The sequence below is a fragment of the Chiloscyllium plagiosum genome, unplaced genomic scaffold (genome assembly GCF_037043375.1).
Source record: "Chiloscyllium plagiosum isolate Xiang-an unplaced genomic scaffold, Cpla_swu_hap1 HiC_scaffold_17, whole genome shotgun sequence".
Classification (NCBI taxonomy): Eukaryota; Metazoa; Chordata; class Chondrichthyes; order Orectolobiformes; family Hemiscylliidae; genus Chiloscyllium; species Chiloscyllium plagiosum.
The window spans coordinates 27725958-27751529 of NW_028270155.1; the positions used below are offsets into that span (position 1 = coordinate 27725958).

The 25572-nt window shown below is 38.9% G+C and overlaps 1 protein-coding gene across 4 annotated transcripts in view; it reads left to right on the forward strand.

Moving 5' to 3' along the window:
• The window catches only part of zfhx3b (zinc finger homeobox 3b), a 566603-nt gene that overhangs the window by 51112 nt on the left and 489919 nt on the right, over window positions 1-25572 (forward strand). For 2 of the 4 annotated variants that reach the window (XM_087995764.1, XM_087995766.1), the window contains exon 1: window positions 12257-12473. The exons of 1 other annotated variant lie outside the window; for it this stretch is intronic. The gene's annotated coding sequence lies outside the window, so the exon portion shown is untranslated. Of the gene's footprint in view, window positions 1-12256; window positions 12474-14991; window positions 15213-25572 lie in introns of those variants that run through there. One more of the 4 variants, XM_087995765.1, reaches the window with a different exon arrangement.

Genomic DNA, 25572 nt, shown 5'->3' on the forward strand with positions numbered 1-25572 from the left:
GGAGTGTTGCTGAACAGAAATCTTGGAGTGCAGGTTCATAGCTCCTTGAAAGTGGAGTCGCAGGTCGATAGGATAGTGAAGAAGGTGTTTGGTATGCTTTCCTTTATTGGTCAGAGTATTGAGTACAGGAGTTGGGAGGTCATGTTGTGGCTGTACAGGACATTGGTTAGGCCACTGTTGGAATATTGCGTGCAATTCTGGTCTGCTTCCTATCGGACAGATGTTGTGAAATGTGAAAGGATTCAGAAAAGATTTACAAGGATGTTGCCAGGGTTAGAGGATTTGAGCTATAGAGAGAGGCTTAACAGGCTGGAGCATCAGAGGCTGAGGGGTGACCTTATGGAGGTTTACAAAATGATGAGGGGCATGGATAGGGTAAATAGGCAAAGTCTTTTGGGGTTGGGGAGTCCAGAACTAGAGGGCATAGGTTTGGGGTGAGAGGGGAAAGATATAAAAGAGACCTGGGGGGCAACTTTTCCATACAGAGAGTGGTATGTGTATGGAATGAGCTGCCAGAGGATGTGGTGGAGGCTAGTAAAATTGCAACATTTAAGAGGCATTTGAATGGGTATATGAATAGGAAGGGTTTGGAGGGATATGGGCCAGGTGCTGTCAGGTGGAACTAGATTGGGTTGGGATATCTGGTCGGCATGGACAGGTTGGACTGAAGGGTCTGTTTCCATGCTGTACATCTCTATGCCTCCATGACTCTATAACAGTGTGCTGTGGCTGCAATATCTATTATCTGCAGGATTCACAGAATACTTTAGGAAAGTGTTTGAACAGGAACTAGGATCTTCAGCAATAAATGCTCATCATGCAAAAGCAAGGAAGTTATAAAGGAACTTTATCTACAAAACACCCATTCTTCCCCAACTGGAGTATCTAGTGTCACAAAGGATGTAAAGGCCTTAGAGAGACTGTGTAGAAGATTTTGCATACAGCTGGCATGGAAACAATGTGTCAGGTGGCTTCCATCTCTATGTGACCATTCTATGATTCTCAAGCATTTTGACCTATGGTATCTTTGCTCTCGTTTCATTTCTGAATACCAATTTTGAATTGAATTATGTTGAAACTTCAAATTCTTAACCTTGTAATCCTGTTTCAGGGGCCAAGTTTCCTGACTCCCCATGCGAAAAGCATCCCATTTTAACATATCAATCCCTCTCATGATTCTAGATATATTGATACAATATGTATTGTTGATGTTGACCCTTTCTTAACCAAGCTTTCCTTCCCCAGTGAGAATAGACAAAAAAAAAAGTTATTTCCATTACACCTTTTAGAACCTCAGGACATCTCAAAGAATTTTGAAACTAATGGAGTGCTTTGGAATTACCATCATGTTGTTTTGCAGGAAATGCAACAATTAATTCATACAGTGCAATATTCAACAAATCGCAATCAGATAAAGAATTTGATATCCTTTTTTTGCTTATTGTGGTTTAAAGAATAATGTTGGCATTGTCACCAGAAGAGCTTGAGAGAAAGTGAGGACTGCAGATGCTGGAGATCAGAGTTAAAAAGTGTGGCGCTAGAAAAGCACAGCAGGAATGCCTGATGAATGGCTTCTGACCGAAACTCTCCTGCTGCTCAGATGCTGTCTGACCTGCTGTGCTTTTCCAGTGTCACACTTTTCAACATAAACAGAACTCCCCTGGTATGCCTTGAATAGATTTATTAAACGTTTCACCTGAAAGGACAAATTAGGCCTTAATTGAGCATCTTTCCACAGGATACTACCTCAAACAACGCAGCATTCTAACAGTATTGAAGCTGACTTAATGAGACTTATTAGATGATCAGAGGGTTAGATAGGGTGGACAGTCAGAATCCTTTTCCTTAGGTAGTGATCACTAGTACAAGGGGACATAGCTTTAAATTGAGGGATGACAGATCTAAAAGGTAGTTTCTTTACCCAGAGTGTAGTAGGGGCATGGAATGCCCTGCCTGCAACAGTAGTAGACTCGCCAACTTTAAGGGCATTTAAATGGTCTATGGACAGACAAATGGATGAGAATGGAATAGTGTAGATTAGATGGGCTTCAGATTGGTTTCATTGGTCAGTGCAACATTGTGGGCCGAAGGGGCAGTACTGCGCTGTAATGTTCTATGTTCTATGTAGTACAAGTCTGAATTGGCGATCTCGATTCTCTGCAGTGGTGATCTATGTTGATGCATCATTCAGTGAAACCAAAGGACTGGCTGAATCTTCTCATTCTAATCCCCTTTGATGTTCCACCTAAGTTCTAGACATTAATTGGACTCAAGTAAGATGACTGAGTGTTTTCATAACACCATGGTGCCTCCCAATACCTGAATCCAGAGTGACAATGCTTGCGATGACAAATCAAATTGTCCAGTGACTTTGAAGAAGAGCCACTGGACCTGGAACATTGACTCTGCTTTCTCTCCACAGGTGCAACTGGACCTGATGAGTTTCTCCAGACATTTCTGTTTTTGTTAAGTGACTTTGTCTAGGAAGGTTATGAAAACATGACAGACATATTTTGAAGAAAGAATTCAGAAAGAAAAATGGCATTCGGTGCAAGTTTAAAAATGGATTCACTGTGACGTTTCACCTATTGATAACAAAGTGACACAGAGCAGAGTGTTTCAGAACATAAAATGGGATAAATCATAACCAAATTACTTTAAATGTTTGGATTTTGTTTTGAATGAGAAGATTATGATACAAGCTGCAAAGTAAATGTGTTTTGCTATGTTGTGTTGCCATTTTGCTTTTGATTCTATTTTAATCTTTGCAAGCCAGGAGAGGACTGAAAGATGTCCCAGAGTGAGATCTTATTTAAGTGGTGCACTGGATTTGAATATGTCCTAATCTGTATTCCTAATAAGGATCTGAAAAGCTGGCAGCCCTGTCTTCTGCTGTGTTCCAGAATATATGCTGAAACCTCAACCATTACTCTGAACGAAGAAAACAGAAGGATTTAAACAAACATTCAATAATCATCACTGAATTCCTGCCAAGCTATTCGAGATTCTTGTTGACTATTTCCAGAGACTGATTCAGTGGGAGTGTATTCTTTATGGTTTCACCTAAAAAAGAAGTCTCTGGAGAATCATACTATTGGGTGGCCTACAGTTGATATCAGTGTACCTAAGATTTTTTTGTTCCCTCAGTGATGCATACCAGCAAAATTGAAAGGCGACTCGCAGCCTCTGAGGATCCTGCAGTGAAAAGCTTCTAATGCTATAATGGTCTGTGGTTTTGCATGCTGAAAAATCTTATTTCTGTACCATTGTGAAAAAACAATTTCAAAACCAGTAAGCAAATGTACTATCACCAAAATTGCTTTTCATCTTGATGTGTTGATCCAATTGTTAACACATAGAACTGCATACCATTATATTAATAGACCCTTTCCAGTCCAGGCTCTTTGTACAGCCAGCAGCAGCTGCTTTCCTGTGGGAAAATGCACACCACTGGCTGAAAGCTACTAAGGATGCCTAGAAAATGCAGACTCGTCTTCTTGTTGGAAAGGCTAACATTTACAGTATTCACTGTAGTTTAATGGAATAAAAAATGTCTGGATTTAAAATGACTTCAAGCTTAATATTATATAAAAATTCACTTTAAGTATGCTATTATCATTTAAGCCCTCACATGTACCATGGATGACATTAAAAATTACTGAGATTCTTAAAGTTTACGGGGCAATGTGCTCACTTGCATTTGATTTCTACTATATATGTAATTTAGTATTTTGTTTAAAATAATGCTAAATAGATCCTAAGTAATAGGTGCCAATACAAAGCAGCCCCTTTAACATATCAATTTACCTTTAAGTTAAAGTTTGTTATAGCACACTCATTCATTTATGGGGTGCAAAATTTTTATCAAATTAAAATGTTAATTAAATTGTAAACATTTGAAAGGGGCAGCAGCTTCATGAAAATGTTTGATTTTTTTTGTATTCTGCATTGGGAATTCCACTTGTCATTTTTATCAGCAGAACACCTATCACAAGTGACAGGGTGCTGCATTTTGATCCAGTTTAAGTTATCATGCTGTAAGCTTGTAAACTAAATGATCTAGTTGCCAAGTAATTTTTGATGAAGTTAAGACCCATTTTAAATAATATTTCATCCTGTAAATACCTATTCCATCATATGCTATATTTGTTTAGAAAAGGATGCAAGTAGATTTCTTAAATGGATCTTTTGCTCAAAGTAATTTCGACAGAGACCCACCCATATCCTCAGTGTAACTTTGCTATGAGTTGGGTTAAAATCCCAGTGAAACAACATAAGCAGTTATTTCTGCTAGCTTTCTCTGTAGGGGAACAAGAAAACCCCTTTAGAAAATATATTTTCAAGATACAAATATTATAACATTTTTTCAAACTGTACAGCTTTGTCCTCTCCTTTAACACTTGTCTTGTTCATTTATAAATTCCCCCCTCTAGTCCTGATAATGGATTCAAACAATTGAAATATTAAATTGTCTGTTCTCTCCAAAGGCACAGCCCGAGAATTTGCCAAATTTTCTGGAATTTATTTATAAATTGCATCATTGTCTGGGAAACATTTTGAGGTCACCTGAGGTCATGAAGGCAGCTGTGATGATGCTAATTATTTCTTTCAAAACACCAATAATGAATGGAAGTTCAAGGGAAAATGTACGTTTAGATAGTGTCATTTATGTCCAAAGTACTTTCAAGGAAAGGTACTATCTTGAAGTGTCATTTATCAGACCAATGTAATATTTCATCGGCCTGCAGAAAGGTCCCGCATACAGTCGCCACTAAGTTTCATTATATTGGCTCAGGGATCAATTTAGACCAGAATACCAGGAGAGAACCTTTACTTTTTTTTCAAGTAGTACAATGGGATCTTCTACATCCATCTAACCAAGTGTTTAGGTTTGGTCTGACTTGAACATTTCCGCAGGTTGCCTGGTCCTATAACTTCTGATTCAGACTCCAGTTGCCATATTGTACGTTAAATGGCAAACTACTCAAAAACAGTCACGGTCATGTGATTCTAATGTATTGTCCAAAATGGAGAGGTCAATTGTGGCTGATAATAACTGAACACAGGAACAATATGTACTAGTCCCATCAATCTGATGCTATTCCTGATTATTCAAACTGCAGGTGTGACTGGATAAATTTCAACAAAAATTGCAAATCGTAATTATAAGCGATGACAGACAACAGCGGTTACAACCTGATCATTTCATCTGAACAGAGTTGAATTACCCAGTCATTCAGATTAGACAATAGAATCGTGCAGCTGAGGCTGAATTCAGTGTCTGAAATATTTTTGAGTGTTCAAATAAGTGACTTTGAATTAAGGGGAAAGAAGGAAACAGAACCCTTCCCCCTCTCTAGTAGGATGCGTTTTTTTTTATTGTTACACAAATGCAGCTCCAGTCCAGATTATGAGACCATAGTCAAGATCAAACTGAGAGCAGTCACTTCTGTAACCAGGGGAATAAAAGCGTGAAAATAATCAGTCTTTGTGTAAACACACCAATGGATTATAACTGTTACGTATCTATAAATTGTAAGTATTTTCACTTGTTTTTCACTGTACAAGTATCAAGGTAGGGAGGAATCGCATTATAACTGAACATATTTCTAAGCGGGAGTCAGGTGCTTTCTCCTTTGTGATATCAGTCTGCAACATTCTTTGTTTTCAAAGCCTTTAGATGTCAGTCACTGGCGACTGTTGCGTGTTGATGTCAATTAGCAAGTCACAGTGAAAACTGTTCTCTAACGTGTTGACTGCTCCATAAATCAGGTTCAGCATTTCAGTTGAAGGGTCAGGGACATAGTATGTTTCGTAACGTGACATCGTGGTACGCAATCAGGAGGATACTATTGGTAGTTAATCAACTGGAAAAATTACTCCTACATAGTTTCGAAATCTTCGTGTGTAATCTGATGTTGTTCCGCGCAGTATAGCGGTCGCACAAAACTCCACTTGCAGCTATTTTCAAAATTGCAGAAATGGTTTGTCAGGATCAAACTGCGACTTGGCAATAATTTGCTTATTTCAGGAAAAAATAAATTCTGATATGCACGCGCTGAAATATTCCGTGCTTTCTGACTTTAAGATCTATATTTTTGATGAGCTTTATCAATATTTGATTATCCGTTTTAAATATTCAGTGCTTAAAAGTCATTATTTCATCCCTGTAATGTATTGAATGTGTATATTGAAGTAGTTTAATGAAAGTTAATGCCCTTCGCAGTGGTGGCAAACCTCAGAGCTGCAAATAACAAAATATAGCAATATGTTCAGGTGATAAGATGAGGACTGCAAAGGAAAGTAATGAATGCGCAGTGAATGAACTGTCAATGCATAGTAGCAAGTAACTGATACTGCGTGTAAATGATATTTCTTTCCAGCTGGAGATTAGATAGATGCTAATAGTTACGTTGCATCTTCCAAACATTCGGTGCCTTGTCCTCTGCATCTTGTAGTTTGTTTAGGAGCAAGGGCTCTCCAGTTAGACATGACTGGAGCAACGTTCTGAACTACAATCCCCACAAATCTTTGCAAACAGCACCTTTTTTGACAACCTTCCCAATCGAAAGCACGTCACCTGTCAGTGGGAAACGTCACGAGGTCCCAGTGCCGGGAGGTCACGTGATATATTCAGGTGAGCCGGTGGTTGGCTGCAAGGTCGATGCGAAGGGAAAATCCCTCTTCTGAGCCTCTCAGTTGCTGCCGTGAAACCACCGACGCCATAGACCTTTAGGGCAACAGGTCAGCAAACTTCAGTCAGTGCTTTGCAAACTGCAGCATGTAAAACCGTTGCCAATTATCTTTAGCCAAATATTTTGCATTCAGAACTCAAGTTGCACTGGCTTACTTCGAAATTATCTGTAGTTCCACATATTGTATTGCGGGTTGGGAAAAAGAAGTTTGAATGTCGACATATGATTTTAATAAATCAGAACAATCAGTAGGGTAATAGATCAGTGCAGCCTGATATTACTTAGAAATGCAAAAGGAAAAAAACGAATATATTTGTTATATTTAATGCACTATCGATTTATAAATCTTGAATTTAATATATAGAATCCCTGTTTGATACTAAACATGTGCAATTATGCATCATTATATTTGTTCAATAAATGTGAATGGTGTGCTTTTTATCTGAGTATGAGACTTAACATATATAATGAGAAAATTAGCTGATACATCTGTTTCTAAAACATAATACATCGAAACTAAACCTTTGGAAGGGTAAACATGCACATCAATAAAATGATAACCACATTGAAAAATGATTGTAAATTATAGGAAATTCCTAGTCATCACATTTTCTTCTGGCTCTTCAAACCAGTAACCAAATAGCAAGGCTTCTGTAATTGGAAACATTGCAGGAGTTCCGAACTAATTTGGCAATGTTATATCAATAAATAACAGTGCGACATTGTTTATAATTAATGGAGACAATATTACAATTATCAGTATAACTGATTGTATGATAATTCTTGCAACTCTAAATGCCAAGCCTGACGGCGATACAATGTATACAAATGAAAGTTTTACGCTAACTCTATAGGGAACTTGTGGCTGTTGGCCTGTCTACAGTAACATGAAGACTGTATATAATAAAAACAGTTACAAGCAAGGCACGGCCGAAGGATTCCCCATCCACCGTTGCATCGCAATGGCAGTAAGGAAATAGGGGAAAGGCTGGATTTTTTTTTGGAATTGCACTAGATAACATTAGTTTTTGCAAAACTAGTAATAATGGTTATTGGGGATATCTATTGCCTTTATTAAAAATTAATCATGCAGCTATTTGATAACTTATGTGCACGGTACAGATGTTAAATGCATGATATAGAATACTGTACATATACACACCAAATATTGAACAATCTATCCGTGAATTGGACACAGGGTTTTTTTTTGGACATGAACCCATGGCACTGCAAGGGGGGTCTCTCTCCAGTTTGTGTCTGTGTGTATCGTTTGCGCCAGTGCATACGGTTGTCTGTTTCTCGTGTTATCAAGCGTTGCTTTCCGTCTGTGGTCATGGGAGTGGAGTATGAGCCAAACACCTAGCCTTTTATAAAATGCATAGTCCTTTGGACTGAGCAGCTATTCCTTATCGTCTATTGCACTGTTAGTTTTGCTTTCCAAAATGTGCTCCTTCCTAAAACATAAATAAAACCATACTGTAAGTACTATAGTATTCATGATATCTAGGAAGACGTGAAACTGCGATGTATTAGCATCACTAAGGAAACTCCGAGCAACCTTCGGGACCTGTAGCGAATCAAATCTCCGCGATATCTGTCGGAGTTCCACTGTCCACTATCAATACAAGCCGTTACATCGCAGGTCAAACTCATTGAAATAGTTCAGTCGATTGCATTCATGTTGAAAAGATGTATAAACTAGGAATGGCCACGCGTTTTACTGCCCAGCACTGAACTCTTATCATTTAAACCCGAATGGAATGATATTGTTAATATTTTTTCGGAAAAATCTTAGTCCTTCTACAAATCTGTTAAGATTTTTGCTTGTTATTAGATTCCGGTATGGAGCTGTTTCTTAAACTTCGAAATAAACACATTGCCTGTGGAGTGGAATTATAAACGTTATGAATTGGAATAAAGACAATTTCTGTGCATTAGCTGCTTAGGACAGTGCATCCCGCGTATTAAAAGTGAGAAATAAAAACAGGACTTTTTTTATCCATCAAAGTTTCATTTTTGCCGAATTCCTTTTTTTGACAAAAGCTAGCAATGGTGCTGTGTTTTTTTCATGATGAAATTGTTAAATATGATTTGCATAAATTATTTCGAGATAAACGTTTTATAAGATGTATTCTTTTTCATTTGAGGAATGAAGCGTTGTTTTTGACAGAAATGTTAAAATGCGCTTCATACATCATGTTGTTAATGGGAATCAGCGCTCTGTACTGCCGGTTTATTTCCATTGTAATCTTATTGCCAATATTGTTTTGTTGACATCAAAGCCTAAAACAAAGAGCTTGAAAAAAAACAAACCTCAGTCGGCTTTTCTTTTAATCTCACAAATATTTATTATTGCACTGAGCTTTAGACATACACACACCAAATAACGGAATATTTGCAATTTGCAAATACCCTTTAGGGGTAACACTTGGTTCCCATACCTCGCTGTGTAACATGCAAACAGTAATTTGCAGCTTTAATATTCGATGTAACAAATGCAGAACATCAAAGTCAAATTGCTGAAAGTGTTAGAGGGCATTTAAACTTGAGTAAACTGTTCCATCGCAGGCGCAATATCAAAAACGTAATTGTCTCGTTTGGACGAAATATTCGTTGACTTGATCAAAAACATAGACTCACACAATAAAACTACGATTATACTAATTAATAAAGTCGAGATTATTTATTAATTAAGCGTTTCTCGCCTTTACGCGCAAACTGAATCGGGATTGTGCAGGTAGAGAACCTGCACATCGCAAGAATTTTAACTTTGCTCTAAAACGTAGAACATAGTTTTAAGATCGCAACATGAGTTTCCTTAAACATGAATTAAAAGCGCATTTTGTTTTCAAACGAATTTTTGGAAAGTTGCGGAAACGTGTGTCGATCTAAACGTTTCGGCACGTGGTGGGACAAGCATACAAATTAAACAATGATTAGATAAAGGGGATACTTCAACAGTTATTTTAACGGAAAATACATTGCAAATAATTTCGACACGAAAGGTTTTTCTATTTGGATGCGTCTTTTCGGTAATCAAATGTATCTATTCTCTCCCTGTCAGTACCCCTACCCACCCCCGTTCCTAATCTGAGCCCTTGTAATAGCTCAGCTAGTCAGGCGTATTTATGAGAAGATGTTAGATTTGTTGTTTTCTGCATGTACGTATTTACAGCTGGGGGTGTGGAGGAGGTTGGGAAGTAGAGATGAGAAGTGCTTAGGGCGGTCAGTGTTGAACATCAGAGGGCGCTGCCATTGCACCTGCAAAACCCCAGCCAGACACAACTACCGTCAACCCATCCTTCATTCATTCAACTCCACTATCATTTCATCCAGAAAGAAAACAGAGAAAGAGAGACAGAGAGACCCCAGGCCCCACTGATCTATCCCAAACAAACACTGCGGTGTCCTAAAATCCCAGACCTGGACTGCCCAGAGAATCTAGCACCATGTCGCTTTAAGAGCAACTGCAATCCCAAATATCTGAGGGGTTTTTTTTGTCTACACACAACCTCTGACTTAGCAATTCATGTTTTATTCATCAAGGCATATTATACATATATTGAAATGCATTAACTATAAAGATATATACAAACAGGAATAGGAAGCTTGCGGGAAACTAACAATTGGTCACTTTGATATGGATTTAAGACTGATTGTCCTGATCTGTATAGCTTGATTGAGACAAGCTCAAGAATATTTCCGCGGATAATAATGCACTGTAAATAGGTCACACAAGAAAACATTCTTTCTCAACGCGTACTTCTGTCAAAGAACACGCTCAGCATTAGATTTGCTGATTTTTAAATCGGTATAAGGACTGACAAAAAAACACTTATTAGTAACTTAGCAGGGCTGATTTGGGGAAAATATGTACAGAAAGAGCAAAACAATAATGCATTGCCAAGTATATTCACCACGGGTGAGCCCTCAGTAGCTTACTGCCGGTCTTTTATTTGATAACACGTAGAAAATTATACATTTAATGTAAATATAGCTGCTATTGATCCAGCGGTTTTATATAATTACAGAAGTGTGGATAATTGTTGATATTGGCTATTCATACAGCATTCGACATTCGAAACTCTTGGCTTTTATTTGTGTGGTTGGTTGATTTCATTTTATTAACTCCCAAACAAGCCTGAAAACTGTTCGAAAGATCGGCGATCGATCGCAACAAATTCCGTTACATCCGCTCAATACAGTGACTAAAACACTTTCAATTCCAATTCTAGCGATTGTAGCTGGAGAAAAACTCTGACGATAATCCGTACAAGCAACCGAATGTGTTTTCCCAGTTTTCCCTGCCCCTGCTTCTAGTAAATGTATCTGATATGTTTATTTCTGAATTCTGATTTTCGCAATGCTTTTGCCCCCTTTTTTAATTCCCCTCTCAAACAATCCACTCTCTCAAGGCAAATGCGGACAGCGGGAAAGTTGGAGGAAGCTTATGGAATCCAAAATATTCTGTCATTTCAGTTCACATTGTATTTGGACAGATTTTACAATATTATCTGTTTTGACAATGTAGATGTTGCCAATAGTACATAGAAAATGTGAATTAGCAAAAAAAAAATGCTGCCTACAGAGATGCAGTTCTTGGTAATACACAATGGAAGTAGCATTTAAAAAAAAAACTTGTTGGGGAATTAACGTTAATCTAATTAGAAAAAGGCGAAAATATTGCGCTGGTATCTTAAATGTAGTTGTTGCGAAATTAAATACGGCATTAGAAGTCGCAAAACAGAAAGGAATTTACCTTCTCGAGCGCAAGTTTCTTAAGTGTGTTTCTCAGTTCTATGCATTCAAACATAAAGTTTTGAAAACGTGGAGAAAATATAGTTTATTAATCAATTTAAAAGTAATGCAGCTTCTGTGTTTGGAAATGTTATAACAGTTTTAAAAGGTTAGTCTTGGGAAATTTACTAATTGTCAAAAAAATTGATTCCAAAATGTTGTATAGAAGGATTTTTCTGCTAAAGATCTTAGAAGGTAAAGATCTTGGAATGTCACCACTTCGCATTTGCAACCTGGTGGCAAAAAAAAACCCCTAAAATTATAACCTTCCAGGAACGCTCGCTTGCACTTATGATTTTTCCACCTAATGCAATTAAAACAGCATTTGTTTTATATTGATAAAAAGAAAGGATGAAGAAATGAAAGATCATCTGCCCATAAAACGATCGCTCAATATTTGTAGGGGCAAAATGCAAAAAAAAACCTGAACGTCTTGGGAAGACCAAGCAGGGACCCCTGTTAATCAGAACTGGAATTAATGAATCTATGCAGAGGGGTTGGAGTTTTAAGCAGATCGCCTTATTATTACACATATACAGTAGATTCTTTATTTCCTCTGCCCCCTCCGCCTCCTCCTCTCTCGCTTGCATTTGTGTAGCAGTCAGTATTTTTCATTTTATAAATATATATATATCTATATTCCTGACTTTGTAGCTGACTCCGAAAAGCGTCACTTGAATATTGATCCGAGGTCGCTAATTAGCCCTTCCCGTCGTGCCTTCGTAATGAAGCACATGCGCACTGAATTAATCACAGCCATTTTTGCACGGAAACTAATTAGCAGAATAAAGATCCATCGACTTTTTTCATTGCGAGTTTCGCCCTCTTTTCCACCGCGATCGCTGAAATTTTTGCTCCTGGAATGTCCTGCCTGTCCTAATGCGAGTGTCGCCGGGCCCTGAGGACTCTTTGTATGGGATCTTTACGAGCTGATCTGGATTACACCATTCTCTTTTTACAAACAGCAGACGGTGGAAAATCGTAAGTTTCAACTTTTTTTCTCTCTCTTGCCACTTTGCTTTGCTTCTTTGTGGATGTGTTAATTATAGTCAATCGCCAGCGCCCCTCGCTTTCTCTCTCTCTCTCTCTCTCCCTCCGTCAGCTTGAAGCTTCCCCCCCTCCTCCCACTTGTACTTTTTCATTATTATTATTTGCAAATGGTCATGATAAATACAACCGCATCCGAGCAGAACTTTGAATACTTGAAGTTCATTATGATTATTTTTACCTGTGTGTTTACATCCGCACCAACCTGATCTTGACCAGCCGTCAACATAGTCTCGACCCCCCTTATGGTCATTTTTTAATGCAATGTTTTAGGGTTGCGAGCGGTCTGTTGAAGTAAATAGCTATCTATTTAGTGGTGATTGAGAGGATGAGAGCTGGGCTGATGGAGACGCCGCGATGCGAGCGCGGGACTGAGGGTTGGAAGTGCCGGCAGCTGCCCGGGGTCGTAGCCGGGAGATGAAGCTTGGAGCTCGGCGTTGAGGGTCCGTCTTTCTCCGAGGGAAAGGGAGCGAGGGGGATTTCGCTCTGCTTCTGTGGCCGGGCTCGGGGCTTTCTTTCTCCGTCCCGTTTGGTCTCTCTCTGTCCCTGGATGTGTTAGTTGGGATGCGGTTGGCTAAAAGAGGTTGGATTTCCAAGTTCTTCATTTTGTTTTTTTTCTCCCTCCTCCTCCTCGAGTCCCGGGATCGTTAAGACGGCGGGGTTAAAGAGTTTCTCTCTCTCTCAGTATTTTTTTATTTTCTTTTTCGGGATTTTGTTTTCATTCTTTCTCAGTTCCAGGGATGTTGAGGGGAGGGGGGAGAAGCTGAATGTAGGAAAGCCTTGATCCCGTGTTGACTTTATTTTCGGATTCTCAGAGTCACATGTGATCGATCGGTTTTTGGAGAATGTGTTTAAAAAGAGACGGAGAGTCAGCGAGCGGCGCTCACATCGGAGGAGAAATCCCGGAGGTAGAGAAGGGAGGAAGAGAGGGAAGAGAAACGGAGCGATTGAAAGCCAAGGGAGAAGTAAATGGGGGGAAAAGCTCAGTGAGAGTGACAGAGAGGGCAAGGCAAGAGATAAGCGGATCAGAGCGAAATGAGATAGAGAGAAACAGGAGGAAATGAAAGAGATAGGGAGAAAGAATCAGGGATCAGAGGAAAGGGAGCGTGAGTGGGAGAGAGAGAAGGACGGAGGGGAAAGTGAAAACGGCAGGGAGGAAGGAAAAAAGGGCAAAGGGCGCTAGACGAAACGGAGAAGATGAAAACAAGGGAAAATGAAGGGGAGAACAACCTTAAGGTGGTGTATTGTCGGCAGATCCAGGACAGGAAAACAGGGAGGGCAGCAGGAGAGAAGAGAGCTTGGGACGAGATAAGGCAGCGAAATATATATAGATATCTGAAAAAAAAGATGGGATCGACTCCCATCAGGGAGACTGGGACATGGGGCAGGTTTCATCAGAGAGCGATAGGGGAGGAAAGGGGTCGGGGGGGCTGCAACAACAATAATTACAAAAAAAAACACCATGAGGTGGACTCGCTGAAGAAACGGAGACTCGGGAAGGTAGAGAGAAATAAGAAATAAATAGACGGAGTGGACTGAGAGGAGAGCAGAAGTGAAGTGGAGGGGAGATGCGAGATGAGATGGAACAGATAATCGAGGCTCAATGGGGAACGAGGACACATCAGTCAGTCATTGAGATCATTTGTACGAGGAACACACCATTTCAGGGCATCTGATATCAGACCGAAGGCGATTTTTATTACTTTTTGTACACAAAAAAAAATCAATGAAGAGCGCAAAGTTTATTCAGTCGGCAGATCCGACGAGATTCCCCCACATTGTCTTTTTTTTTGAAAAAGAATATACGTATATGAGGTCTCAGTAGATCGTGTGGATGCCGAGCTCGGATTGTTGTTGGAAATTGAATGTTGTATTTGAGTGATTAGGCTGGAGATTTGAACGGGATCTGTCTCTGATTCCCGCCACCACCACCCCCCCCCCCCCCCTCTCCTCACCACTGCCCTCCCGGCCGGGTCAGCCCGAGTTCGTGCGCGGACGGCCGGGAGGTGCGTGCACGGCGGCGACTGGAGGCTGAGGGGAGTGGGCTGGAGGAAGAGGGATGAGCCGAGCAGGGTCAGGAGCCGAGCACTCCGCCCGACCGTTCGCCCCTGTTCCCGCCAGGTGTTTGCCTGCGCAGAGACACATCGCTCGGAAGTTCTGCCAGAAACATGGTCCCCGCCGAGGATCCGATTTCATTGCGTTTTGACTGTGCAAGGCACCGCACACCGGACCAGTTATTCTAGTTAACGACAGGGGAGGGGAGGAATGGAGGATGGGGGGGTGGGGGTGCGAGGTGGAGGTGGTGGGGAGGGCAGCACAAAGGGGAGGTGTCAAGGTAGTGATCAGCAATTATTTATTTATATTTTTCAGACTGTAATATTGTACTTTAATTGCAGTGCATTTTGTGTGTGTGTGTGTGTGTCTGTGGTTCTGCACCCTCACACACGTCCGCATTCAGGTCTCTGTTGCAGATGCCTAGCCAGACCTATTTTTAAATCAGTAACCCTAACCCTGTAATACTTAGCGAAGGTCCCAGATTGAGAATCGTCGGCCCAGACAATACAGCACGCTAGATTTTTTTTTGCTTGATGCGTATTTAATTGGATCTACAATATTTAGAAATTGGACTCACATGCTTAAGTGCAGTTTGTTCACAAGCATCTCCAAACCAATGTAAGTGATCCGTAAAGTATATCCATTTACATGATAAGAAACGGGATGGCAATGTATACAGGTAATATTCTTAATAAACAAGACAAAAAACGCAAAATGAAATTGATGCACTCCCACCCAGACGAAGTATACAATCCATTTTCAGTTGTTCTTTCATTATGTAACCTGAAAGTAAATGACATTAAAAATTAAAGACGACAAGTTGCTGTTAATGCTGCTTCATTAGGGCACTGTTTTGCAATTATTGACACTTGCTGTTAAAATAAATTATATTCATTTTAATACCCATAGATGATTGACGAATTGTAACTGAACAGGATCTGTTTTTTTACCCGAGCTTGATAGTTTCCATTTGTCATTTAGGTGTCTCCTCAGACTGTGATTTAGTGTTAGGGTATGCACTGGCCGATTAGATCAGTGGCCGTTCAGTGTCTGTATTGTTGTATGTTAATTCAGCTTGTGGACTCATTTTTTAATGCACTAAAGCCATTAAACCCCTAAACTCATCCACAATAGAACAATTCACTTGCAAATATGTGGACAACCTTAGTCGAGAAACCAATGGAAAATGAAGGGAAATGTTTTGTTTTTCATCCGTTGACCCGCAGTGTTGGTAGCGAGATGTAACCATTTTACTCCTCTAATTTATGTCTTTAAATGATAATTGGAGCCCCTCGCAAATTAAAGGCTACTGTAAGTGAGGCTAGGCTTTCATCTGTTCTCAGCATTGTGTACCATAGTAAAGAAACAGATTGTCTACAGCCATTAAGAACAATAGTGTTTACCAATACATTGCTTGTAATTCTAAATTGACAATGATTGTGTATGCGTATGGGGAGGGGCTCCTTGCTATTTTGTATTTGAAAAGCACAGTGGTGTCAGAAACTGATGCAAACCCTAAATGCCTTCAGAGGCTGTTTGTCTTTTGACAGAAGTGAGCCAGTTACTCTTCGCTTGGTGCCTTCTCTCACCAAAAAAAAGGACACCAAGTGAAAACAGCCATAAGTGGCTCATTGGTGGAATATTTTGTATTGTGAGAATCTGTGAAGCAACAGTCAATATTAAATCTTTACGGAAACAGCTTGGTTTAATTTTTTTTTGGCAAAACTGAAGCTATATTTAAACATGTGCTATTGGAACCTAAATGCACATTGTTTATAGTAAATGTTCAGTACTGTAATAAAATAATTTAAAATCTGCCTTGAGGCATTTCTGGGACAGCAAATGTGATATTTTTGCATTTGCTGTTTAAAAGTATTTCTAATTGACTACACCTTAAATATTTCTGTCTTTCAATAGCAATTACAATAAATTAGAGTTTTTAATTTGCTTATTGAATATAAAAACAAAAAAATCTTTTCTTATTAATTTTTCATTGCTGTTGCACAGTATTATTAAATGTGTTTTACTTTTAATCTTCCAAATAAACGTAATGCAGTAAGTTCACTATTATCCAAACTTGTAGTAAATGGTAGCCCAATTCTGCCTTGTATGTACTGAGCACTCATATTATAGTAAATAGATGGGGCACCTCCACTGATCAGGATTCCCAATTATTTGGCCATTCTGCATCCAATTGCGAGAAATGGAGTTCCTCCGTACTTAGATGAGTCAAAGAAGCAAGTTGTCGTATACACATGGTAGATTGATTGAGTCAAAAGCGTAAACGAATTACCAAAGCCAGGAATAAAGGACCGTGAGTGTACTAAGATACCTGTGCTGCAAAGAGAAGGCTTGCTCAATGGCTACGTGGGAAATGATGCAGTCCTTGACGATGCCAGACAGAACTGTAGATGTCAGGCTTTGCACGGCAAGCTGAATTGAGCAGCAAAGCAGAATGATTCAGATTAACCTTCGCTTGAACATTGTTTAACACAGGCCTTTGAATGAAATGCTTGCTGGCACATTATGTATGTTCGTGTAAATTTGCATAAGCTTCGAAGCTGGGTACAATAATTGTGTTTGGTATTGTAGCTATGGTTGTTGCTGTAGGGGATGTGGAATTATGTTCTCTATTTAGTCTTCCCTTCCATTTATCAAATCTAAATCCTCTACATCACAGTGTACTCATTATTGTAAATAGAAGACCTTTTTTGTTCTCTTATCTATGTAAGGTAGTATGAATATACAATAATTAATGAATATATTGCCAAAATAAATCAGGAATAGTTAAACTTAATAACACATCATATATAGCTGAGAAGAAGGTAAGCAGTGCAGTACTAATCCTTTGTTGATGAGTGAAATCACTCTTCTCTCCTTTCCATGTCAGCTCCTAAAGAGCTAAACAGAAATGAAACAGTAGAGGACGATGAGCTGAAATTACTGAAGCCTTGTCCACAGTCCTATTTTGTTTGAAATGTACTGGGAAAGAATGAGTAATGTAGGCCAAGAATGGGTGGGAACAACTGAAGCAGCCCTTAGTTTGTGTGAAGCTTATATTTGCTCAGATGCAGGGCTGGCATTCTGCTGGAATATCGATCATGACTGTAACTGAGCTCGTATAGGGGAAGAAGCTAGGCTAAGCAGGTTTTGAACTGTACACATACACCTAAAACAAACCAGGTACTGGCTGAGAACAGAGGCTAGTTCAAACAAGGATTGTTTTCAGTTTGATTTGCATTTAAAAATGTAACTGCCATATAGAGAGGAAGGAAGTAACTTGACCAACACTTTGGAAGTGTTTCTGCCATATTTGTATCAGATATGACAAAGCTTTTGGAAAGTTAATTGGAGCTCAGCTAATTTTTTTTTAGAAATGAGATTTTAAAAATACCGAATTAAAAGATTCTGTTTTAAATCTTGGCTAACCAAATTAATATTGTAGTTTTTGAAAACTGCGTAAGTAGCTTTCTGTTTAACAGCTGCATAAATTACTTTTATATCAGTTTAATACTAGATGCTGTGAAGCGCTTACAGATAATGGACAAGCCAACTTTCCCAGGACTCAGTGTTTTCCAAATAAACACTTAAATCTGTTCTTGATTTTTGACCTTGGTACAGAAATATTCATCATAGTCTCAAAGGACCCATGTAGTTTCAGACTGGCCTGTGACAATACTTAGACATTGTTTTCCCCGCATTTAACATGGTTTTAGTGTTCATGTGGCCAGTTTGCAGCATTATTATAGGTTCCAGTTCTTTACTTTTCTGGCCATGATTATGTTTCCTTCGCACTATTCTCACTTCTTCTGCTTTGAAATGCACTGAACTGTGGTGCATTGATATATTCCAAGATCTGAAATGAAAGCTGGTGTAGATATGTTTTTCTCCCTCTTTTAAAAGTACTTGATGACCCAAACTAGAAATGGCATGTATCAGGAGTTGTGTGGTGGTTAAGAACCATGTTTCTCTACTGAGTGAATTCTGTATCACAGCTTTGCTATTTCAGGGAGGTACTGAGCAGAGGCAGCCACTCCCTATAGGGGAAGGAAGGTATATGATTATCCCAGGTAGCTGTTGTCTGTTTTCTCATATCTGGTATTGATGACATCCTTTAATAGTAGTTTTTTAACTTGTTGCATTGAGCTCTGAAGTTCTGGAATGTGGAGGGGATCTAGGAGATGAAAAAGGAGAGAAACAAATAATGAACAAACAAAAATTAAGTATACTGGATAGAATTTCTGATCTTTTGTTGCTCTTCTGTTCAATAATAAAATGCTAATGCATAAAATATGATGAGTGCTTGAAGTGGACTGGCATGTGTCACTATGATATTCCCAACACTCCTGCAAATTAACTCTGACATATTGAGAATTGAAATCCATCGTTATGTAGCATTGGTATTGTTTTAATGGTGACACTTTTAATTTGTGTTCTTATTCCCTGGATAACACGTTATGAGTTATTAATACTGAATTTTAGCTCATTTGAAAAGCTGTTCTTATATTGGCACTTTTAATTGAGATTCCAGGAATTCAACTCACCTATTCTAGCTAGTACATTCATAGACACTTAAAAAGATGGATCTAGTGTCTAGTCAGGATAAAGAAGTTGGATTTAGCATAGTAAGTACCAGAATGCAACTCATGATGCAAGTCTCCTGAAATCCTAATTAATTCAGCACCAATATTAAAACAGCTTTAATGTTCTTGTAATGACCATATTAAAAAAAAGCTATCATCAGGGCCTGTCCATATTAGCACTGGCCATATGCAAAACATTGGGCCTTTATTTCATCTACTGTCTGTCTTTTAAATAGTTATGATGTGTAGATAATTAGTGAGTGCTCTATCATGACATTGTGCCCTTGGGTTCTGATAAAACTAAAATTTGGCTTGTTCTGTATCATCCTTTTTTAGACAAAGCATAGATATTTGTTCAACGTTTTTAAGTTATTAAAATGTCTTGGAAGTAGAAGTGATGCAGTTACCCATTAGAAACTGATCACTTTTTTTCTTCCACTTTTCCTCTGGCCTTTTGCAATCCCCCTCATTATTTGTTCTCACAACCCCTCTTTGAATTTGGCTCTTCTCCACCTCATCCCCACATTTTGTTGCCTTTTACTGATTTACAACATCGTCCCCGACTGTTCTCTCTGAAAAAAAATGGAATTCAGAAGTACAAGATTTGGAATGCTAAGGAACCCAGACAAAAATGCATAGTTGATAACAATTTGAATTGTTTGTTATTTGAGAAATTGAAAAATCTAATTGCACTTAATCAATAACTTGGGTTGCTCAGTTGAGGTAAAATGTGTCTGAACCAGTTATGGCAGGAGGAAGATTCAACTCAGTCAGCTATAGAATTGCATTGTGTACCTGCATATTTTATAACACAGGCTTGACTAATGGATTTTAAAAAAGGTACATTTCTATTGCTGAGTTAGAAGCTCTAGGCCTACTTGGTTATTTGTGCATGCATTGTACCTCTAGCTATATGGTGAGTTCATGAAGCCTGAATCTTTTACATCAACCGTGGACCTCTACACATGAGTTTTTCTGATTCATATTAGGTTTCTGTTGACTGGGTGAAAATGGAAAGATGTGTGGGAAAGAAGATGAAGTAAACTGAGAGATAATCAGAAGTCCTGTGTTCTGTTCCACATAGTCAGATGATGAAAAATAGAACTGGAGCTTAACTTTTGCACACTTAAAAGCTTTCATTTACAAGGCACACACACATTACAAACGGACAACTTCAAACCAATGATATAAATATTACAGATATGTGTATGTAGATGTTTTATATATGTGGCCATTATCAATTATATATTCCATATATATCGAGGTAAACCTAATGGGTATAATTTAGCATCCACATAATGTACGCTTAAATTAAATTAGATTAGATTCCCTACAGTGTGGAAACAGGCCCTTCAGCCCAACCAGTCCACACCGACCCTCCGAAGAGTAACCCAACCAGACCCACTTCCCTCTGACTAATGCACTTAACACTATGGGCAACTTAACATGGCCAATTTACTTAACCTGCACATCTTTTGGACTGTGGGTGGAAACCGGAGCACCTGGAGGAAACCCACGCAGACACAGGGAAAACATGCAAACTCCACACAGACAGTTGCCCGAGACTGGAATTGAACTTGGGACCCTGATGCTGTGAGGCAGCAGTGCTAACCACTGAGCCACCATGCCACCCCTGAAGCTGAACTATTTATTGTAAGTAAGTTGAAATGATGAGCCCGATTTTCACAGATTTAGGAATACACAGAACATTTCGAAATGATGGGTGGGAATGGATGCAAAAATCCCACCCCAATTCCAATAGAATCAGTTTTCATTGGTAGGGTTAAGGGGTGTGGCATAATTCAAACAGGAGGGAAATCCCACACAACCAGGAATTTTGAACCTATTGTTGAACACAAATAGATCTGATTTTGGCTGTGATTCCCACATGGTGGGAGACACAGCCAAAATCAGATCTATTTGTGTTCAATAGTAGATTCAAAATCCCTGGCTATGTTGGATTTCCTGTTTGAATTATGCCACACCCCTTAACTCTGCCAATGAAAACTGGATCGATTGGAAATGGGGTGGGATTTTTGCATCCATTCCCACCCATCATTTGGGAGACACAGATTGAAAAAGTAGATGTAAACAATTCTGAAGGGTGAATAAGTTCTTGTTAAATGTAACGATTTAAAGTTTATTTTAAATGTCCTGTTTTTCAAACTTATAAAAAAAGTCACATCTCTTCTGAGAGTTTTTTAAAACTCTCTCTGCTGGAATGCTTTGAATGCCTGGGTTTAGACAGAAAAAGAATTAGCACCTTGTCCTGCAGTTGATCAAGTTCTTTATTGACACTTCTCCAAGAATTGTCATTACCACATTACAAATGCTTGGCTGAGTGTCAGAATACCCCAAATGGATACCTGAAATGTCGACTTCTGCACCTGATGCTGTGTTCTTCCAGTCTCCTGCCTGTCTACTTTGGATTTCAGCACCTGGAATTTTTTTAGTTTGAGTTTCAGAAGCAAAAATTAACTCAGGGTTTTTTTAAAATTGACAATGTGATTGGCAGATTAAAGAGACTATCAAAGGATTGGCTGTCTTTGATGTGATTACTCAAACCAATTTGTTTTTATAACCAGTGAATCACGTTTAATATGTTGTTTTTCTTTTACTATCAGCGTTAGAGCTGTATTAGACTATTAAACGTGATTTATTTAAAACAAAATGTGTATGGTTCCTGAGATTTACCGCCGTGGGTACAGGATGGTATGGTTGTTGAATTAAGCATTGGGGCCATGAGCCATGGAGGGTTGAAGTGGTGAGAGAGGTCAAGGCTAGAGGGCAGAAACAACTTTAGAACAACTGAGACAAAATCCCACAAAATGGACATTAAAAACATACCCAAAGAACTGCAGATGCTGGAATTCTGAGACCAAACCAGAGTGTGCCGGAGAAACACAGCAGGACTGGCACAATTCTTGGAAAGAAAAACGAGTTGACGTTTTCTTCTGCTACGAGGATGTTACATATGGGTCACCTTGTCCGTCAGTGTAAGGAGTAAGGTAAATTCCCTACACTGAAACTTTTCCTGATTTCCACGCAAGATTTAGAACCTAACCAGTGGATGCGAGCGTGCTAATTAAATCTAGTGTGCCCCGCCTCTGAATCTTAATCTTTCGAAGAACAAAGTACTTTGCGAAATTACTTTGTATCCCCTGTTTAACAGTGATCACTGCACATTCTGTATTGTCAATTTTGTTGCATTATGCTCAGAAGTTTGTTGCGTTTCTGCATTTTATTTTATCATTTTCCAACGCAAGGTAAAGGTTAATTTTGCCTCCCTCGAGACTGGACGCATCCACAAATCAACGAAGTCTCCCATTTTTGGAGGAAGCTCAATAGTGTCTGAAATCAGTGATAGAAAACACAATGTGAGAACTCTCGCGAGTCACTCGTACTCTCCCTCAAAGCCATCTTGTTATTGGGTGGCGTGGCATTCTACTCAGTTGGAGCATCAATACGTTTACAGACACCTAGTGTGAAGAAGAATGGGTGCCTTAAGATTGTTTCACATTTTATTTCAAGCATGATGTTACTTGATAGGTGAAAAAAACTTTTTTAAATTTTGCATGAGGAACCAGTCGTGGCCTGCGCCAGTTTCCAGGCAGAACATTAATATTTGTATTTCAAGTTCCTGACAGATGGAGCTTTGACCCTGTGTGAAGCTTGTCGGCTCACTCACTCAAACTGAGCGATGCTGTGACCTACCTACAGGGCTGTGCGGGGTGCATTTGCGTATGCTAATAGACTAACTTGCTGTGGCTTGTTTTACAGTGATTTGTGCATGCATTTATATGCAAATGTTAACAACTGATAGCTGGTTTAATTACATCGGGCTATTGTTATGCTGCCAAGTTAGTGAGCTGAGCATATTTGTACCTCAGATACAAGAAGGGCTGGTTCCTCCCACACTTCTGGGTACATTTTGTTCATATTTTAAAATTTTATTCTCTCTATTGGGGGAACCCAATTTGGAATTATTAGTTGTGTTTTGAAAATCTGGAGACTTGGATGTTTCACTGATACTTTATAGTTGTGTGTGCTTTATATTTGGACAATTTGTCTGGTTAGCCTCAAGATTCAAAGCATTTAGTTTTTAGTTTGAGATTTAGTTTTTTTTTCTGAAAATGCGCTAAACTAACATTTATTGATGTAAGGCTGCACACAAAACAAGATTGAGGATTCTGAAATGAAATGAAGTTTAACTGTTTAGGCAACTATGCACATAATGATTGAATTATTGTTATGTTCTGAGTATTCTTCTTAAAAAATGCAAGTGTTCAAATTATGCCATTTTGAAGGAAGGGTTTTGTGATATTTTCCAGGATTTCAACAAATCCATCTCTTTTAATAGTTTCAAAGCTACAAAGCAGCCAATTCTGTTGATCCCTGGGTATCTTCCTGGCCTGACTGTGCCTAGGTTTTTGCTCAGAAGTTCCTGTCAGTTCTTTCCCTTTTTTTCGTTTTTGAGAAGTGAGTTGTAATCTGAGTAAAGAGTCCAGTTTATAAAGTTTGCACTTCTCTTAAGTGGAATTGTGTGCCTTTTTCTTTCTCTGTGCTGTGGTTAGAAGATTCCTGTAGCTGGTTGGTGCCTGATTGCTTGTACATTCTGAAAGCTCAATACACAACAAATGTTGCCAGTGCAGGTTTTAAACAAAGAATTAAACATACTTTTTTTGTCACAATTTACATTGGTGCCTGTGCCACAAGCAGTGCATATTTGCACTATGGAAAAGTGTTTAGAGTTCCATGAGTTGAACAGATGGGTCTGTTTCCATTCTGTATAACTCTATGATTCTGATTAGTTAAAGTACTAATCTAGGTTTTTGCTTAATGCTGTTGTCATTGACTTTGGCTATAAATTTGGACATAATGAGGGAGGCAATACTACAGTGATATTGTCCCTGGACTAGTATTTCCAGAAACATAGAAAGTGTTAAGTGGATCCTAGTTTGAATCCTTAGTTTGAACCTAGTTTGGAATTGCCTCCCTCAGGGCGTTGTGGGTCAATCTACAGCATGTGGACTACAGTGGTTTAAGGAGGCAGCTCACTACCTTCTGAAGGGCAACTAGAAATGGGTAATAAAATGCTGGCCAGCCAGCAATGTCCACATCTCTTGAGTGAAAACACCAGTATAGATGGTTGCATTTGAATGCAGTAAAAATCTGGAATTGAAAGTCTAATGATGATCATGAAACTGTTATTGATTATTGTAAAAAGTAAAGTGGTTCACTCATGTTCTTTCAAGAAGAAATCTGTTGTACTTCCCTGGTCTGGCTTTTGTGTAAATATACACCAACAGAAATGTAGTTTACACTTAATTGTCCATTGAAATGCCCAAGCAAGCCACCCAGTTCAAGGGTAACTAAGAATGGGCAATAAGTGCTTGCTCTTGAGATGTCCCAACCACATATATACTTGTACATGGGTACTTTTTTTTTACAATTTTTTTCTACCTATTTGTATATATCTTCCTTGATTGTTGTCATGATTTGGAGATCCCCGTGTTGGACTGGGGTGGACAAAGTTAAAAATTGCACAACACCAGGTTATAGTCCAACAGGTTTCTTTGGAAGCACTAGCTTTCAGAGCACTGCTCCTTCATCAACAGCCACCTGATGAAGGAGGACCACTCTGAAAGCTAGCGTTCCTTAATTGTATTAAGCTTAAACTTTTCTTTTTGTGCCATGTTATATATTAAATTAAAAGGTACAGTTGGTTAGATGAACGAAGGGAGTGCGGGTATCTGGAACAAATTCAAAACAGGATCAATACATCCCACGTTTTGTTACAAAAATCGACCCAGAGCTCACAACTGAAGTATAGTGAACATCCGCAGTGATGGTGGCTTGACTTCCTGAAACAATTTTGTGAGGTTTGTTGTTATAAAGTGCACTTGGCAAAATACACAGTATCTGGTAAATTGTATGTTTATAGAATGGGCTTTATTCAGCAAATTTTGTATAGACTGCTATTGCTGTCTCGTGCCCACACTATCATCCAACTTTTATTTCCCATGCTTTGTTTTTATAACAGACAGCCGTAGAACCAACTGAAATGACATCAGCTATTTAGCATTTTGGAAATTAAGGTAAACAGTGGAACAAACAAAAACAGAAATTGCTGGAGAAACTCAGCAAGTCTGGCAGCATCTGTGGAGAGCAAACAGTGTTAATGCTTTGAGTCCAGTAACCCTTTTACAGAATATTCTAAATGTTTACTCTATTTTTGCTGCACAGATGCTACCAGACCTGCTGAGTTTCTCCAGCAGTATCTGTTTGTTTGTTATCAAATCTTTAGAATCCGTAATTCTTTGTTTTATTTTGTTTAAATGGTGGTTTGCATACATACAGTACAATAGACACGAAGGGGATGAGTCCCAATATTT